The sequence below is a fragment of the Odocoileus virginianus genome, chromosome 4 (genome assembly GCF_023699985.2).
Source record: "Odocoileus virginianus isolate 20LAN1187 ecotype Illinois chromosome 4, Ovbor_1.2, whole genome shotgun sequence".
In the NCBI taxonomy this organism is placed as follows: Eukaryota; Metazoa; Chordata; class Mammalia; order Artiodactyla; family Cervidae; genus Odocoileus; species Odocoileus virginianus.
The window spans coordinates 77,818,501-77,837,774 of NC_069677.1; the positions used below are offsets into that span (position 1 = coordinate 77,818,501).

Here is a 19,274-nt window from a genome sequence, read left to right on the forward strand (position 1 = left end):
TATGAGAAACAGGATAAAACTTGGCATGGACAGGGTGGGAAACGTTACCAAGGACCCACCCTTGGGCCTGGTCTTCCGTGATTTGTGGGGCATGGAGATCTTCTCAAAGCTTTTGTATGGCCAGATTCTCTTCAGGGGACATTGACCAAGAATCATCTTCCATTCTGTAATGGAAGGTGCTGAGTTTTACCTCCCATTTTCTTGGTACTAAGGTTACTCACTGGTGACCTGAGCAGAATCTGTGTGGTCAGTGTCCCTGCAGCCCCATCGAAGGGCACAGCCAGTGGTTCCTGCTGGAGGAGCTGCCTCTCCTGTGCTCATGTCTCCTTGAAATATTTAAGGAGACTTCCCCTCTCCAGACTCCTGGCCCATGGATGGAATTAGAGCTGTTTAGTCACCTTCTCCTGAAAGGCCATCAGAGATCATGTCATCGCTTCATATGTTCATCTCATTTAGATTAGCCTCCACCAGCAGGCTAAGCCTTTAGGCTGGTCTGTTTTTTCCCTGTCTGACTTGTGTCCCATAAGTTTCTTTATATCCCTTAGTAGGGTTCAGTCTCCTATCCCTTCCTTACCACTCAGAACCTTCCTCTGTGTCCTCTGGAAAAGTCTGTCATCCACAAAATTCCCTGGACCTCATCTCTTCTCAGAAAGTTTGTTTCTTTCTAAGAATGAGATCTGCTCTCCCCTGAGGAGACTGGAGCCCTTGTGGTGTCCGTTTCTTCTCCCATTCCCCATGGAGCACAGGCTGGGAGGTGGGACAGCCTCCTTTCTGCTTCTCATTGTTTCTTCCTGACCATTTTCTCCCTACTTTCTTAAAAACTTCTGGTCTTTTGAGGTAACTGCCATTACCATGTATATTAATCTTGGATTTTTCCAGAAAAGCAGAACCAATGAATATATTTGTATATTTATATCTCCTATAATAAAATGTATTATTATAACATTATATATATTCAATATTTAATGTTTTATTTAAAATATGTAGTATATATTTACTATATATATATATATACACACACACACTAAAATTTACTATATATATATATTCTAAAATACTTATGTATATTTACTATAAGGAATTTGCTCACACCATTGTGGAGGCTGAGAAGTTCCAAGATCTGCAGTAGGAGAACTGCAGACCCAGGAGAAGTGAGGGTGAAGTTCTAGTTTAAGTTCAAAGGCATGAGAACCAGGAGAGCTGCAAGATCCTGTCTGGATTCAGGCCTGAAGGTAACAGGAAATGGCTGCTCCAGCTCAAAGACAAAGAGGTGGAGGGAAGGAATTCTTTCTTACTCAGCATTTTAAGCTATTCAGATCCTCAGCAGCTTAGATGAGGCCCACCCACAGTGGGAGAGCAACTTGCTTTAGATCTAACGACTCATTCAAAATTTTTCTCACTTTCTCACATATACACTTATTTCTCCCGTCCCATTAGATATATGTGTATCAATTGAAGATTCAAGGGATTAGATCTGATAGACAGAGTGCCTGAAGAACTATAGATGGAGGTTTGTGACATTGGACAGGAGGCAGTGATCAAGACCATCCCAAAGGAAAAAGACATGCAAAAAGGCAAAATGGTTGTCTGAGGAGGCCTTGCAAATAGCTGTGAATAGAAGAGACACAAAAGGCAAAGGAGAAAAGGAAAGATATATTCATTTGAATGCAGAGTTCCAAAGAATAACAAGGAGAGATAAGAAAGCCTTCCTCAGTGATCAATGCAAAGAAATAGAAGAAAACAATGGAATGGGAAGACTAGAGATCTCTTTAAGAAAGTTAGAGATACCAAGGGAACACTTCATGCAAAGATGGGCACAATAAAGGACAGAGATGGTATGGACCTAACAGAAGCAGAAGATATTAAGAAGAGGTGGCAAGAATACATGGAAGAACTATACAAAATTATTCTTCATGACCAGATAATCACGATGGTGTGATCACTCACCTAGACCCTGGAATACATCCTGGAATGCGAAGTAACGTGGGCCTTAGGAAGCATCACTATGAACAAAGCTAGTGGAGGTGATGAAATTCCAGCTGAGCTATTTCAAATCTTAAAAGATGATGCTGTGAAAGTGCTACATTCAATATGCCAGCAAATTTGGAAAACTCAGCAGTGGCCACAAGACTGGAAAAGGTCAATTTTCATTCCAATCCCAAAGAAAGGCAATGCCAAAGAATGCTCAAACTACTGCATGATTGCATTCATCTCACATGCTAGTAAAGTAATGCTCAAAATTCTTCAAGCCAGGCTTCAACAGTAAGTGAACCGTGAACTTCCAGATGTTCAAGCTGGATTTAGAAAGGGCAGAGGAACCAGAGATAAAATTGCGAACATTCACTGTATTATCAAAAAAAAGTGAGAGAATTTAAGAAAAACATCTACTTCTGCTTTATTGACCATGCCAAAGCCTTTGACTGTGTGGATCACAACAAATTGTGGAAAACTCTGAAAGAGATGTGAATACCAGACCACCTGATCTGCCTCTGTATGCAGGTCAAGAAGCAACAGTTAGAACTGGACATGGAACAACAGACTGGTTCCAAATCAGGAAAGGAGGACGTCAAGGCTATATACTGTCACTCTGCTTATTCAACTTATATGCAGAGTACATCATGAGAAATGCTGGGCTGGAGGAAGCACAAGCTGGAATCAAGATTGCCAGGAGAAATATCAATAACCTCAGATATGCAGATGATACCACCCTTATGGCAGAAAGCGAAGGAGAACTAAAGAGCCTCTTGATGAAAAGTCAAAGAAGAGAATGAAACAGTTGGCTTAAAGCTCAATATTCAGAAAACTAAGATCAGGGCATCTAGTCCCATCACTTCATGGCAAATAGATGTGGAGACAGTGGAAACAGTGGCTGACTTTATTTTTTGGGGGCTCCAAAATCACTGCAGATGGTGACTGCAGCCATGAAATTAAAAGACGCTTGCTCCTTGGAAGAAAAGTTATGAGCAACCTAGACAGCATATTGAAAAGCAGAGACATCTGCTTTTCATCTAGTCCATCTAGATGGTCCATCTAGTCAAAGCTATGGTTTTTCCAGTAGTCATGTATGGATGTGAGAGTTGGACTATAAAGAAAACTGAGCACTGAAGAATTGATGCTTTTGGACTGTGATGTTGGAGAAGACTCTTGAGAGTCCCTTGGACAGCAAGGAGATCCAACCAGTCCATCCTAAAGGAAATCAGTCCCGAATATTCATTGGAAACACTGATGCTGAAGCTGAAACTCCAATACTTTGCCTATCTGATGAGAACTGACTCATTTGAAAAGACCCTGATGCTGGGAAAGATTCAGGGCAGGAGGAGAAGGGGATGACAGAGGATGAGATGGTTGGATGGCATCACCGACTCAATGCACATGAATTTGAGTAAGCTCTGGGAGCTGGTGATGGACAGGGAAGCCTGACATGCTGCCGTCCATGGGGTCGCAAAGAGTTGGACACGACTGAGTGACTGAATGAACTGAACTGATTAATTGAAGTAGAGTTGATTTACAGTGTTGTGTTAATTTCTGCTGTACAGCAAAATTATATATATATACATATATGTATATATATACACACATATATACACACATACACACATATATACATGTTATACATGTATAACATATATGTATATATGTTATATATATAGTTATGTTTATATATATATATATATATATAGTTGTTGTTTAGTTGCTCAGTGTCTGACTCTGCAACCCCATGGACTGTAGCCTGCCAGGCTCCTCCATCTATGGGATTTTCTGGGCAAGAATACTGGAGTAGGTTGCCATTTCCTTCTCCAGGGGATCTTCCTGACCCAGGGATTGAAACTGTGTCTCCTGCATCTCCTGGATTGAAGGTAGATTCTTTATTGCTGAGACACTGGGGAAGTCCTATATACTTAAAAAAAAATCTCATCCAGAAACTCTCTCAGAAACACACCCAGAATAATGTTTAACCAAATGTCTGAGCCAAGGGGTGCTTTATTTTATGTTGACACATAAAATCAGCCATCACACCACTCTTACTTCTCACTATCCTTCTTGTTTACTGAAGGTTTGAACACTTAGTTCTTTCTTATTATCTGGGAAACTGTAGAAAAGATATTTTTACATTTTTGTACAGAGTTTTTTGAACAAATTTCACTGAAATTTGGGACCTGTGCTAAAGATCAATGCTTGGAAGATGAATGGTGATGAGAAAGTGAAAGACTTTCCTGAGAGAGCTGCCTCCCTGGAGGGGTGTGTTTATTTCAAGGTGGGGTGAGAATTGGGACCTTTGCAGGTCCCTGGGTTCTAAAGTTGGAGACATTCACTTCCTCTCCTCCTTGGAGTCATTTATTTACATTCCAAAGAAAGAATTTAGGGCACATTCCAAGGTGAGTTTATTTCCCTAGGGAGTGACAAAGATATTCTCCTTAACCATTTTTATTCAGGCTCCTGCACCTTCTAGATCCATCTGTGCCCTTCCTTCTAGGAGCCAGTTTTGGCAAGCAACTTGCCAAGTTATTTTAACCAGAAGCCCCCTGCCTTGACATACGATCAGATTCCTCATCTTCCACTGTCCCCCAGATAATGCCTGATCACCCCAGACTGCCTTCAACAAGAGTTCTGAGAGGTTAATTTATTCAGAGCTCCCCTGGCCCCTGATGCTTCCTTTTAGTCATTATCCCTCCACTGCCTGTACCTGCTCCTCGGCTGTGACCCCCGATTGCCCATGCTGTACTTGGAGTTGAGCCTGGTACTGAGATCTCCCTTTTTGTAAAATCTGTCTTATCACTTTCCTGTCCAGCTCTTTGTTTTTCTTACAGAGGAGATGAGTTTTAGTTTTATTTTTCAAGAAAGGGAAGAAGGCTACAATGCAAGCCATCTCATTTAACTGCTTAGATGCAGATTTCCATTTGCAAATGCAGGATGTATTCAGAGACATCTGATGTAGCATTCTTTGCATCATCCCAGGGGCAAGGATGGAATGTGAGGAGAGTGTGGATATGATAGGTGAGTAAAATTAATTTGTTCTTTCTCTGAAAACTCATATCTCCCACCAACATAATATGAGCAAATATAGATATTGAACACTTCACATTGTCTTCATCTCTGACCTAGGTTCTTGTTGATTCAACATTCACATCAAATCCTTACACAAAGGCTTTTTAGCGCTTTCATTTCCTCACTGTTTACATGCAAGGTTTTCTGTTTCACCTCAGCTGCTTGCTCCTTTGGCCATTTCTAAGACCTCTGAAAATTTAATTCTAAGCATATTCCTTTCAAACACCACACTTCTTATCTTTACTTGCTTGAGTGCTATGTCCTCACAATGCTGAGTCTATACTGGGACCATCCATTTATTTGTCCTCCTTTTTCACTGAACATTAATCTTTTTTAAAAAAAACCCAGTTTAGAGTTCTTGGTCCTTAGCCATAATTACTCCCTTGTGAACACCCTCAGCTCTTGGCCCTTCTTGGCTTTGCTTGGCAAAACTCCAGCCTTGGCTAAAGTAAATTTTCTGACTCTAACACCTGCTTCCAAGCAACCAAATGTGCAAGAAACAATTGTCAGCAGTGACAACTGGTCCCGCTTTGAATTCATGACATAACCTGACTAAATCCCTCAATGCTACCCAGCTACCCTGTTACTTCCTCTGGTCAATTCTTTCACATCCAGAGAGAACTATTTCATACTTTCGCCTCCCTCCTTGAAACTGCTGATATCTTTCTGCATCAGTCAGTTTTTACTGTATAACAAGGGAGTACAAATTCCCCATGGCCCACAGCAGTAAGAATCTGTGACTGCACCTACCAATCTCTGGATCAGCTTGGTTGCTCATTCCATGTCTCTCTTTTTGTTCCAGAGGACCAGAAAACATTTTTTTCATAACAATGGAAGAAGCAAAGAGATCAGGTCCAGCTGGGCAAGGTCATTTCAATGTTCTGTTCACCTCACATTCACTCAAGTTGCATTGGCCAAGGTAAGTCACAATGTGATGGGAAAGTCTATTCCTCAGATAAGGGGCTCCCCTGGTGGCTGAGATGGTAAAGAATCCACCTGCCAATGTGGGTGACTGAGGTTTGATCCCTGAGTCAGGAAGATTCCCCTGGAGAAGGGAATGGCTACCCACTCTAGAATTCTTGCCTGGAAATTCCATGGACAGAGGAGCCTGGCAGGCTACAGCCCATGGGATCACAAAGGGTCAGACATGACTGAGGACGAACACACACACTCCTCAGATGGAGCTGTTGGGGGAAGTAAATATTTGCTGAAGGATAATCACTTCCAGTTGATGATCTTGCTTTGTTTCACAGAACAATCAAAAGAGAACTGCCTTGTATTTCCCCCAATGAGTTGCCAGCCCAGCAGTAGCCTCTGCCTGACTCACGCCCTTGGCCTTCTTTCTTGTGATAAAGGGTCTGCTGTGTCTAAACCCAGCCTCTCCAAGATGCCCTGGATCCTCTCTATTCTGGCTATGGTGGGTGGCTTCCCTGCACCATCAATTTTTCCTTTTCTCCTGGATCATCCCCAACAGCAGACATGCTGACTGGCTCCCACACTGAAACATTGTCCTGCTTTGATTGTCCCACTTTGTCTCCAGCTCAACTTGCTGATCTTTATAGCAAAACTCCTCAAAAGAGTTGCCCAAATTACAGTTCTCACTGTCTCGCTTGTTGATTCCAACAAGCTTTTATCTTCCATGTTAAGATCACAGTGGTCAAGGTCAGCAACAACCATCATCTTGTCAAATCTAATGGACACTTGCAGCCTTCACCTTGCTGGACCAGCTGGTGGGATTTGGTACATTGCTTGCTTCCTCCTTGAAGTCTCTCATTTGGTTTCCATGAGGCTCCCTTCTCGTCCTCCTGCTTTACTAACTCCTCTTCCCCTGGTGTTTCTTATTTGTTGTTTACAATTCTTCTCTTTTTGTGATGTCTAAATGTTGGTTCATTTTGGACTGAGCTTTTGATTTCCTTCTGTGTCTACAATTGCTCCCTAGGTAGTTTGCATTTCACATCGTCTTGTGGCTTTAAAAGACATGTACAAGCTGATTGTTCCACATTTTTATATTTGTCCTTGACTTTCCCCCTAAGCTTCAGACTTGTTATCCAATTTATTACCTGGCATCTCTCTTAGATATTGAATAGACACCTAAATCTACCCATCAGTACTAGATTTTTCCCTAAGCCCACTGCTTCCCATTTAAGTAAGTGATGCCACCTAGAGTCAGGCCACCTGGTTTTGGTTCTCCTCTTTACATCTCTCTGCCATTGTATTGTTGGAAATATCTTTCAACTATATCTGGAGTCCACCTATTGTGACCACCTCTGTGATTGAAAGAATAATGGCCCCTCTTCAAAGATGTCCATGCTCTAATCTCCAGAACACGTGGATGCCATCTCACATGGCAACAGGGACTGTGTAAATGTGATTAAATTTGCAGACCTTGGATGGAAGATTATTTTAGATTACCTGGCAACCCAATCTAGCCATGTGAGTCCTTACAATTGGAAGATAGAGGTAAAAGGGGGTAAGAAAGATGTGATGTGAGAAAGACTTAACCAAAGTTGATGGCTTTGAAAATGAAGAAGAGAGGCCATGAGCTGAAATATGTGGCAGCTTCTAGAAGCTGGGCACAGCCCTCATTTTACAGCCTGAAGGAAACAGAGACCTTGGTTCTTCAGCCGCAAGGAAGTAAATTCTGATGACTTAATTGAACAGGAAATAATTCTTCACTAGAGCCTGCAGAGAGGGATGAAATGCTGCTAATACCTTGGTATTAGCATCATTAGACTATATAGGACTTCTCACCTAAGGGACAGTGAGGTAATAAATTAGTGTAGTTTTAAGGCACTAAGTTTATGGTAACTTGTCACAGAAGCAGTAGAAAACTAATGTGACCTCTCCTAGAAATCTATCCAGAGAAAAACATGATCAGAAAAGATATTAATACATGCACCCCGATGTTCACTGCAGCACTGTTTATAAAAGCCAAGACATGGGAACAACCTAAATGCCCACCAACAGAAGAATGTGTAAAGAAGATGTGGTGTGTGTGCATGTTCAGTCATGTTTGACTCTTTTGTGACCTTATGGGTTGTAACCTGCCAGGTTCCTTTGTCCATGGGATTTCCCAGGCAAGAACACCGGAGTGGATTGCCATTCCAACAATAGAGTATTATTCAGTCATCAGAAAGATTGAAATAATGCCATTTGCAGCAACATGGATGGACCTGGAGATAATCATACTAAGTGAAGGAAGTCAGACAGAGAAGGAGAAGTATCATACGACATCCCTTACATGTGGAATCTAAAAAGGAATAATACAAATGAACTTATTTACAAAACAGGAAGAGACCCACAGACTTAGAAACTGGACTTAATTACGGTTGCCAGGAATAGTTATGGAGTTTGGGATGGACATGTACACACAGCCATATTTAAAACGAATAACCAACAAGAAGCTACTGTCTAGCACAGGGAACTCTGATCAATGTTATGTGATGGCCTGGGTGGGAGGGAGTTTGGGGGAGAATGCATGCATGTTTGGGTATGGCTGAGTCCCTTTGCTGTTCAGCTGAAACCATCGCAGCTTTGTTAATTGGCCATACCTCAGTACAAAATAAAAAGTTAAAAAAAAAAAGAAAACTGAGACTTTCCAGGAGTCTGGTGGTTGAGACTCTGAGTTTCCAATGCAGGGAATACAGATTTGATTCCTTGATCGGGGAACTAAGACCCCACATGCTGTGCAGTGCAGCCAAATTAAAAAAAAAAAGAAAACTAATACAACCTTTGTTACTATCACCCTATCAAAGGCACCACCATCCAGTTGCTTATATTTTGCAAAATAACCAAAGTAATATTTTAAAATAGAAACCAGGTCATGCCATTATCCTGCTCCAAAGCCATTCTTCTGCTCTAAAATCTTCTCAACACATTTAGGAAAAATCCAAATTGTTTGTCATGACATATACATCTCTACATATCTGATGCGTGTAACTTAAGAATCTTGAATTCTTTCATGCTTCTTCTTTCTCATTTTGCTCCAAACACACTCATCCTGCAGTGTTTAAAACAGACCAGGATCATCCCTGCCTCAGAGATTTTTATCCTTGCAGTAACTTTTAAATCCTTGCTCTTTTCCCTGGTATTCACCAGGTTTGTCCCTGCATTTTATCCAGTTCAGTGCTAGCACGGCACGTGCATGGGCAGGACTCTTGCTTGGTCAGATCTGTAATCATCCCATCTTCCACTCCTGCCACCTCTGTTTCTTCACCTGTTATATTCTTTTTGACAGCATTCGTTGATATTCAAAATGAGTTTTATAGTCTCATTCCTTTGCTGGTTTATTGCTTGTCTCTGCCACTAGAAAATAAACTTCACAAAGGGTCACAAAAGTTTGTCTTGCATGTTGCTGTTTTGTGCTTTGCTGGATAGAACACTTCTGGCACATAATAAAGGCTCAGCATATTTTTGTGATGACTTAGAAGGGTGGCATGGCAGGGTGGGAGGAAGCTTCAAGAGAAGGTATATGTTTATACTTATGGCTGATTCATGTTGTGCAGCAGAAACTAACACAGCATTGCAGAGCAGTTATACTCTAATAAAGATAAAACAACAAAAAAAGAAAAAAAACCTTAAAAAGAGTAAAGGGCAGATTGCAGTTAGAGCATCTGAGGCTTTGACTCAGTGAATTCATCTCATCTGCACCTCAAATGCTCAGAGACGGAATGGAGACAGAAGCTCTCAACTTCTACATGATTACTTCTTTACCAGACAGATCGGCATGTCAGTGGGCTCACTGGGTGAAGGGTCTCTGAAGAGCTTGGAAGGCAGTGGGGCTGAACTGGGCTAGCATGTTGCTTGTGTCTCAGAACAGTAGATTCAGAGCCCCAGGGAAAAGGCAAAAAGGCAGAGCATCTGATGTGACTGATCAGCTGTAGTTTCAGAATTTGGGGACTCAGTTGCAAGAAGTTATAGTATTTTGCTTGCTTCTTTAGTTTTCTGCTGAACGTACATAGTTTTTGAATATAATGATGACTTGAAGAAGGTTCTCTTCTCCTCCCACATACAGAATGATCTGCTACCATGCTGTTACAGCCTGCGGGAGAGGTCACAGAGCATGACCTGCCAACTAAGTCACACAGCTAGCATCTCTCATTTTTGATGACGTTACTGAAGTGCTGAGATATCAGAACATGTGATATTAAAAAAAGACTTACTCATAGAACAACTTCTTCATCTACAGAGATTAGTCCTTGGGTCCACCTGGCCCACAGAGCTCCTCCAAATCACCGTGTGCTTCCTCCCACCCATGTTTTAGGACCCAACTGACACAGCAGGACTCAAGCTGTAGCTCCTTCTTTTACATCATGAGTCTTCTAGTATTCTTGACCAAATGTTTCTTTTTTTTTTTTTTAACTATGATTCAAAAATAGAAATTTCCATTTTTAAAATTAAAAGATACTTTGTTCCGGTCAAGTTCCTCTGCTGGTACCCATTTCCTGGATGAAGTAACATTTTTGAGTGCAAGTTAACTTTAGAATTTCCATCTGTAGCAACCTACAGCTTAGGACTCACATGGAGCTCACAGGAACCATGCTCTGTGATGGCTAATGACACATCCTCTCATTCACTAAAGCTTACTCTGTGCCTAGCTCTGTGTGAATAATAGCACTTTATAATCATAGTCCTTCTTCCCCAGGTCTCCTTTGATCCAGTCCAGCTTCTGTCCCCAGCACAGCCAGGAAACAGCTCATGGCAAGGTCACCAATGACCCCCATCTTGTCGGGATCCAAGAGATCCACATGGGTCCCCTCACAGGTCCTCTTGGTGGTGTTAGATCCAGTTGACCACTTCATTCTCCTGAAACTCTTTCTTCCCTGGTTTCCAAAATGATTCATTCTCTTGATTTCCACCTCCCTCAAATTGCCTTCGTTAATGCTGAATTTTACCAGATGACATGTTGGCGAACTCCTCGTGGTTGGCCTTCCTTCTTCCTTCATTTGAATTTTCCCCTTAGGTGGTTTGCTATGGTCCTATGTTTTTTAAGACCATCTAAATGCTAATGACTTCCAAGTTTATGTTCATCCCTGAATTCTTCCTTGAGCTCTAGTCTCATATATGCAACTGCCCCCTTGACATCTCTATTTCAATATCTTTTAGGCTTCTAGACCAAAAATTCTGAAACAGAACTTTTGATCCCTCATTATAATAAGAAAAAAAAAAAACTAGAAGTAATCCTTGATTCTTCCCTTTCCATTATTGACACATCCAAATCCATCATCAACTCCTGCCAGATCTACCTCCATAAGGTACTTCCCCAAACTATCTACTTGGTTTGTCCCCACAGGTCCCTTGCTGGTCCAACCACTTAGTGGTCTCTTGGAGTTGATGAAGTCAAAATGAATTATAAATCATCACTATCATCTTTGAAGAAGTTGCAGATGAATAAATAAATGATCATAATAGTGTTTAGTAAGGGCTGTTTGTCATGGGCAAACACAGGGAATCTTCTTGGGCATATATTAAATCAGGTACGTCTTGGACTGTATTGCATGAGTCTAATAGAATGAGAAATGCTGGGCTGGAAGAAGCACAAGCTGGAATCAAGATTGCTGGGAGAAATATCAGTAACCTCAGAAATGCAGATGACACCACCCTATGGCAGAAAGTGAAGAGGAACTAAAAACCCTCTTGATGAAAGTGAAAGAGGAGAGTAAAAAAGTTGGCTTAAAGCTCAACATTCAGAAAACAAAGATCATGGCATCTGATCCCATCACCTCATGGGAAATAGATGGGGAGACAGTGGAAACAGTGTCAGACTTTATTTTGGGGGGCTCCAAAATCACTGCAGATGGTGACTGCAGCCATGAAATTAAAAGATGTTACTCTTTGAAAGGGAAGTTATGGCCAACCTAGATAGCATATTAAAAAGCAGAGACATTATTTTGTCAACAAAGATCTGTCTGGTCAAGGCTATTGTTTTTCCAGTGGTCATGTATGGATGTGAGGGTTGGACTGTGAAAAAAGCTGAGCACCTAAAAATTGTTGCTTTTGAACTGTGGTGTTGGAGAAGACTCTTGAGAGTCCCTTGGACTGCAAGGAGATCCAACCAGTCCATCCTGAAGGAGATAAGTCCAGGGTGTTCATTGGAAGGACTGATGCTGAAGCTGAAACTCCAATACTTTGGCCACCTCATGCAAAGAGTTGACTCATTGGAAAAGACCGTGATGCTGGGAGGGATTGGGGGCAGGAGGAGAAGAGGACGACAGAGGAGGAGATGGCTGGATGGCATCACTGACTTGATGGACATGAGTTTGAGTAAACTCTAGGAGTGTGTGATGGACAGGAAGGCCTGGTGTGCTGCAATTCATGGGGTCACAACGAGTCAGACACGACTGAGCGACTGAACTGAACTAAACTGAACTGAATAGGAGAATGTTAAATAATCACAGATGAGAACCAGAACAAAGGGTATTTGCAGTCTTCATCCTAAAGGCATCAACTTCCCATAGATTTTTCAGCTACAAAATGGTACATAAAGTGTAGCATGCACTTCACCAAGTGAACTAGAGTAGAGACTACTCAATCTAAATTTTTCTTGAGCACTTATACTGTATGCCTAATGCTGGGCTAAGGCAAGGTCAGAAAAATGCTCCTCTGATCTCCTCCATGTCTGCCTTGTATGAATGTTCACCTCCTAGTGCAGCACTGGTAAAAATATGGCATATGGCACCCATGGTGTCTGTTGCATCGCTATGGGATGGTGGTCTTTTTCATCTTTGCATATGGTACCCGTGGCTCCAGGCAGACACTACCAGCCAATAGGAGTTGGTGTTGGAAACTAAACCCATTTGCTATTTGTTTGCTTCAGGTCTCTGTGTATAGGAAATTTAGGGGGTCTATTAGTGTCTGCTGTTTGGAGGGGAGAGAAATTGGGGGATAGGGAGTGACATCAGAGAGTCTGTCCTCTTGGGCTTAGATCCTGGTGAGTCAAGACTCCTACCTCTTTTGTTTTCCTTTCTGAGTTTATAATTTCTCTGTTTTCATATTATGTTTTGAGAGTAAAAAATTCAGTGTGCTTACCCCTGAAAAGAAAAATTATTGGACGGCAGGCTTTGATTTGCTTGATGAGCTCACACATTTGTTGGCATCTTGTTCATCTTTCTATTCCAAGCTCCCTCCTGCCACAGCACCTGAGACATGAGAAGTGTTCAGAGAATGTGAGCTGGATGAACGACTGAGTTGGTAGGAGGCCAGAGTCTGGAGCCTCCCCATTTGGTGAAATAACCGATGACCAGTCAAGGAGGAAGACTCTGAGACACAATGACTCCTCTGTGGGAACCAACATGTATTCATTCAATACATATTTATCCTTTACTTTTCTATTTATTAGAAATAAATAGATTATTTATTGGATTTCTTTTCCATTGAGATCACTACAGAGCACTGAGTACAGTTCCCTGGTTGAAACTCAACATTAAAAAGACTAAGATCATGGCATCGGGTCTTACCACTTTATGGCAGACAGAAGGGAAAAAAGTGGAAACAGTGACAGATTTTATTTTCCTGGGCACCAAAATCACTGTGGATGGTGACTGAAACCATGGAATGAAAAGACACTTGCTCCTTGGAAGGAAAGCTAAGACAAACCTAGGCAGCATATTAAAAAGCAGAGATATCACAACAACAAGTATATATATGTCAATCCCAGTATCCCAATTTATCCCATCCTCCTCCTTCCCTTGGTATTCATACATTTCCCCCTCTACATCTGTGTCCCTATTTCTGCTTTGCAGATAAGTTCATCTGTATCATTTTTATAGATTTCACATATCAGCAATATTGTATGAATAAAGGTTAATCCTTTAGACTAGCAGCATGATCCCCCCCTTGGAACTTCCAGTCCAGTTGGGGAGACAAACAAACACATAATTATAAACTGATTAATCAGGAAGGATGCAGCTTCGACGGTTCCAGAATTGGCTGGTGCAGAGGTGGGTGGGGCTCTGCACTCAGTCACTCACCTTGCCATCCTCCGAGCCATGTCACAGGTGCCCGGTGGGAAGAGCCCAGGGGTGCAGTGAGCAGGTGCTCAGTAGAGTCCCTGGATTCTGAATGTAAACTCCATGAGTGAGAGACCTGCTATTTAACAGGCTCCGTTGGCACAGCCAGCGGTGAGAGTGTAGTGTGCTTTCTAACACCATGAAAATTTTATCTGCCCAGGCTTCAGTTCCAAAGAGGCAATACACTAAATATTTAAGAGTGCCCCAAATTAAAAGTGACAGACAGACCCAAAGAAGTCTCCTACTTTGTAATGATAAAAATTAGCATAACTTCTACATCATAAAAATGTACACTTACAGGCTTTATCGGTTTTCATTTTATGGTGGCTTAGCTAAATCTGAGCCCTCAGAGGTGGGGTTTTTAAAAATACTGTAAAAATAGTGACTTCATTCTCTTCTTTTTAAAGCTTTAATTTCTTTTCTCCTTCTTATGAAGTGATGGTCCAGTCTCCAAATCCTCCTAAGACTTTGGAATGCTTATTTGGTTGGATAGGCTTCCTTTCTTGAGGGTTCGTCTCTCTGCAGAATATAAAATTTGAGCCCTAAAATAAAACCCCAAAAATCAAGCAGTTAAAAAAAAACAGTTAGAACCTGTATTCTCTTTACTAACACATTCCATGTAGTATTTGGAGGATACTGCAAAGGAGACCGCATAAAGCCCTCTCTACCAATATGCACTGGAAGGACTGATGCTAAAGCTGAAGCTGCAATACTTTGGCCACTTGATGTGAAGGGCCAACACATTGGAAAAGACCCTGATGCTGGGAAAGATTGAGGACAGGAGGATAAGGGTCGACAGAGATTGAGATGGTTGGATGGCATCACCGACTCAGTGGACACGAGTTTGAGTAAACTCCAGGAGATGGTGAAGGACAGGGAAGCCTGGTGTGTTGCAGTCCATGGGGGTCACAAAGAGTCAGACACAACTTAGTGACTAAAGAACAGCAACTGTCAATAAGGATATTATAGAGACCAAAATGTTTAAAGGTTTTGTATTAGTAACCCTCTCTTCTCATGACTGTAATATTGATTTCAAAAAAGGAAATCAACATTGTTAGTTTTCCACCTGCTCTTGTATAGCCTTCTCTCGTTATTCATCCCTGATCTGTGAGTTCTGTGGCTCCTTTCCTGTGTCATTGGCTTTGAACAGTGTTTCCCAAATTTTCCTCTCGGAGTTCTCTTTGCAGAAGAGAGAGATATGTGTCTCTGAGCTTCTGGAGGATAACCCAGAAGGGCTTTCCAAAAGCACAACATTTTGGGGTAATCTCCTATTTTGTTTTATCTTGTTGCATGGCATGCAGGATCTTAGTTTCCTGACCAGGGATCAAATTTGTGCCCCTGCATTGGAAACATGGAGTCTTAACCACTAGACCACCAGGGAAGTCCCTGTAATCTATTATAGTTTCCCATCTACCCCTTTGATTTACATTCTTACCTTATTCCCACTTGTTTTACTACAAAAATGTGTATTTCCCCAAATTTGCAAGTCACATTGATGTTTTCGAATATTTTATAGAGCACACGTGCCCTACAGCTGTGTGGCTGGGAGTGGGGGTACTCAACCCGGATGAAATGCATAGTATCTGGGGATGAGTTTTAGCACCATTGAGTGCTCCATTCAACAGGGTGAGGCCCAGACCCTGGCTTTCTCTTGTCACCCCAAGAAACTAGCAACAGTTTGCCCTGGTAGTTTTTTCAGCCTCTTCCTGCATCTCCAAATACCTTATCCTTCCTGAGGTCTCCATTGTTATCCCAGTTAGAGGAAGAATCTCCCTTTCCTTCACATCCATGTGGCAAAAGCAAAACAGAACAAGATGAAAGGAGGAGACAGAATTAGATGGCAAATGATGGAACTAGGAAATCCTTATTCGGCAATTATCACTCTAATGAAATCAGGTGAAAGTCATGGGATGAAAAATTACAGGGCTATAGGATAGACACAAAGACTCAGAATAACACTCCTTGGTTATTCATTAATTGCAAGGGGAAACTTCCCTTCACATCCCTGGCATCTATCAGCGTAAGTGTCATGGGAGGAGCTGACATCATGGGCTCTTGTCCTGATGCAATAAGAAGGGCAGAGCATCAAATATTTAGCATTTCAGTTGGATTTATTTTAACCTGAATCTAACACTGGGGACACAGTCAGATTCAATCAGACTGTAGGACAGTCTGAAAAACAACTGGCCTGAACTCAAAAAAGACGCTGCAAACAAAAACCAAAAATAAAAACATAGACAAAGGCTCTGTTCTAGGTGAAGGGTGGATAGAGAGGCACAAAGATTAAATATGCTGCATAATCCTTGACAGAGTCTGGAACTCCTGAGACATTTGAATATGGATTATATATTTGATGCTATCATCAGTATTAAATTTCTTGGATGTGACAATGAGAGTCAAGTTATGAGGGAAAATATCCTTTGCTTTAGAAGAAATATTTGGGGATAAAAGATTTGGGAATGAAATATTATGAAGACTTTAACTTTTTTTTTTATGGAACAGACTTGTGGACTCTGGGAGAAGGCGAGGGTGGGATGTTTCAGGAGAACAGCATTGAAACATGTATATTATCTAGGGTGAAACGGATAACCAGCTCAGGTTGGGTACATGAGACAAGTGCTCGGGCCTGGTGCACTGGGAAGACCCAGAGGGATCGGGTGGAGAGGGAGGTGGGAGGGGGGACTGGGATGGGGAGTACATGTAAATCCATGGCTAATTCATATCAATGTATAACAAAAACTACTGTAATGATGTAAAGTAATTAGCCTCCAACTAATAAAAAAAAAAAAAAAAGCTGTTAAGTATTAACCCTATTTATTTATTTTTTTAGCTTTTTAAAAAATTTTAATTGGAGGATAATTGCTATACAATACTATGCTGGTTTCTGCCATACATCAGCATGAATCAGTCACAGGTATACATAGGGCCCCTCCTTCTTGAACCTCGCTCCCACCTCCTACCTCAACTTACTTTCAAGTGATAGATAAAGAAGTGGGGGCGGGGGGGAAGAGAAAGCAGGAGAGGAAGAGAGGGAACGCCAATGTTGGGAGGATTTAATTGGTGAAATGGAGTCCAAGGTGGTGTTGTAATCTTTGACTTTTTCTGTAAGTTTGAAGTATTTCTTGCTTCTGCAGAAACAAAAAATCCACATAGCAATGTTCATCTGTAAGTGTCGTTTGGAAATTTTAATCTTGTACTCTAGTCGTTTGTGGGTGTCCTATTGTCTCTAATGAAAAGTTGACTTTCCTAGAATGAAGACCCAACTTGTACATTCTATAGGCAACTCAGTTCAGTTCAGTTCAGTCACTCAGTTGTGTCTGACTCTTTGCGACCCCATGAATTGCAGCACGCCAGGCCTCCCTGTCCATCACCAACACTTGGAGTTTACTCAAACTCATGTACATTGAGTCGGTGATGCCATCCAGTCATCTCATCCTCTGTCATCCCCTTTCCTCCTGCCCCCAATCCCTCCCAGCATCAGGGTCTTTTCCAACAAGTCAACTCTTCGCATGAGGTGACCAAAGTACTGGAGTTTCAGCTTCAGCATCAGTCCTTCCAATGAACACCCAGGACTGATCTCCTTCAGGATGGACTGGTTGGATCTCCTTGCAGTCAAGGGACTCTCAAGAGTCTTCTCCAACACCACAGTTCAAAAGCATAAATTCTTAGGCACTCTATAGGCAACTACTGAGGCTAATTCATGGCTTTCCACACCATGTGTGTTCAGTACATATCATATCACTTACATGAACGTAGCACACTAATTCCTTGAAGACTGAATGAAAGAATGCAGCTCTCAGCCACTCATCCTAGAACAGTGCAATAGTCTCTGTTGGAGGGTTATGAAGATCTCATGAGTGCTTCCAGGATGCAAGCCCCACATTTAGGATACTAGACTTCTTGGCCTTGAAAGCCTGACCTTTATCTATACAAGATGATAAGATGTGTGTGTGTGTGTATGTCTTGTGTGAGGGAGCTGCCCAAATAATTTGAGAGCTTTGCAATAAGAATGCTTTTATGATAGAGGAGGATGGTATGCAAAGTTACAGATGATAAAGTTTTTATGAAGTGATGTTTTAAGGATATAGGTGAACAATAGAAAGGAAGTACACATTGAAGTCACACTTTCCAGATGATATATATATATATATATATATATATATATATATATATATCCAAGGTCTGGGAACACTGTGTTTTATCTCACGTTCGTTTGATTTGGGAAGCCCTGGTTTATCTTCCAGAGGGTCTCAGAATTGGGGAAGAGGGGCTGTAAGCCTTCACATGGCCCTGACCATGTTTTACTGAAGCCGTAATGGATGGAGATGCAGGCGGAGTTTCTTCACTGAAAGGTCAGGTGGATTTCAGGAGATGCTCCCTTCCCCTTAAGAGGTTGGCCTTTCTTCAGTGTGGTCCCTTCCTGAGGCTTGGATTCTGAGAGACTCCAGATTGATCTGGATGCTGGTGGAGAAGATTGCTGTTACTGAGGCCATGAGGGGAGGGTCAGCACTGTCAAGGGGGTGCACAGGAAAGCAGACTCCCCACCTCTGGTTCAGTCTGACCACCAGCCAGATGGGCAGTTGACTGCCTTCTTAGCTCACCTGTAAAGTCAGCACCCCGCCGAAGTAAGTGCTGTTTCTTCTTGGTGACAACGTAGTTGGTCTCACCCAGTGACATCACGTCACTCCTATTACAGGACCTCCTCATGGCTTCTTGCAAAAAATGAGCTCTGGCATCACCGTGCCCAAGTTTGTCTGGCTTCTTCCCAGGACCAGCTTCCATCACAGGTGCCTCCTTGCTGGCTGTGAACAAGTCTCTCTTTGCTCACAAGGAGGAGGACGCAGCTCCAGTAAGATAGTTTTACCTCCAAATCTTCCCCCGTGATTGTGCAGTGGCAGCTGCGGGGGATATAAAAAAGCGACACCATAGTCCCACACTATGTGCCACTCTTTGTTTCTGTTTTTCCATTTTGATTCCATTTTGAGCTGTTGGGACGTGGAGAGAGTGCTCCCTTCTCTGCCCACTTTGTAAACATGACGGGGAGGGGCAGATGGATGTAATTCCACAAGTCACACTGTTGTCTCTCTCATTCTGGGTCCCACTGTGTCCCAATGACTGACCTAGTTGAAAGTTTAAATTTTCCTTTATATAAATTTATTTGAACAGGAACTCCATTTGCATGACTTGAACACCAAAGTAATACAAAAGTGTACACTGACA

At 42.0% G+C, this 19,274-nt stretch overlaps 1 long non-coding RNA gene across 1 annotated transcript; it reads left to right on the forward strand.

Moving 5' to 3' along the window:
* The first annotated feature begins 3,770 nt into the window (after window positions 1-3,770).
* On the forward strand, window positions 3,771-13,407 carry LOC139034682 (uncharacterized). Its single transcript, XR_011487172.1, has 2 exons — window positions 3,771-5,965; window positions 13,166-13,407. It is a non-coding gene; the product is annotated as an uncharacterized lncRNA (long non-coding RNA).
* Window positions 13,408-19,274: the final 5,867 nt, after the last annotated feature.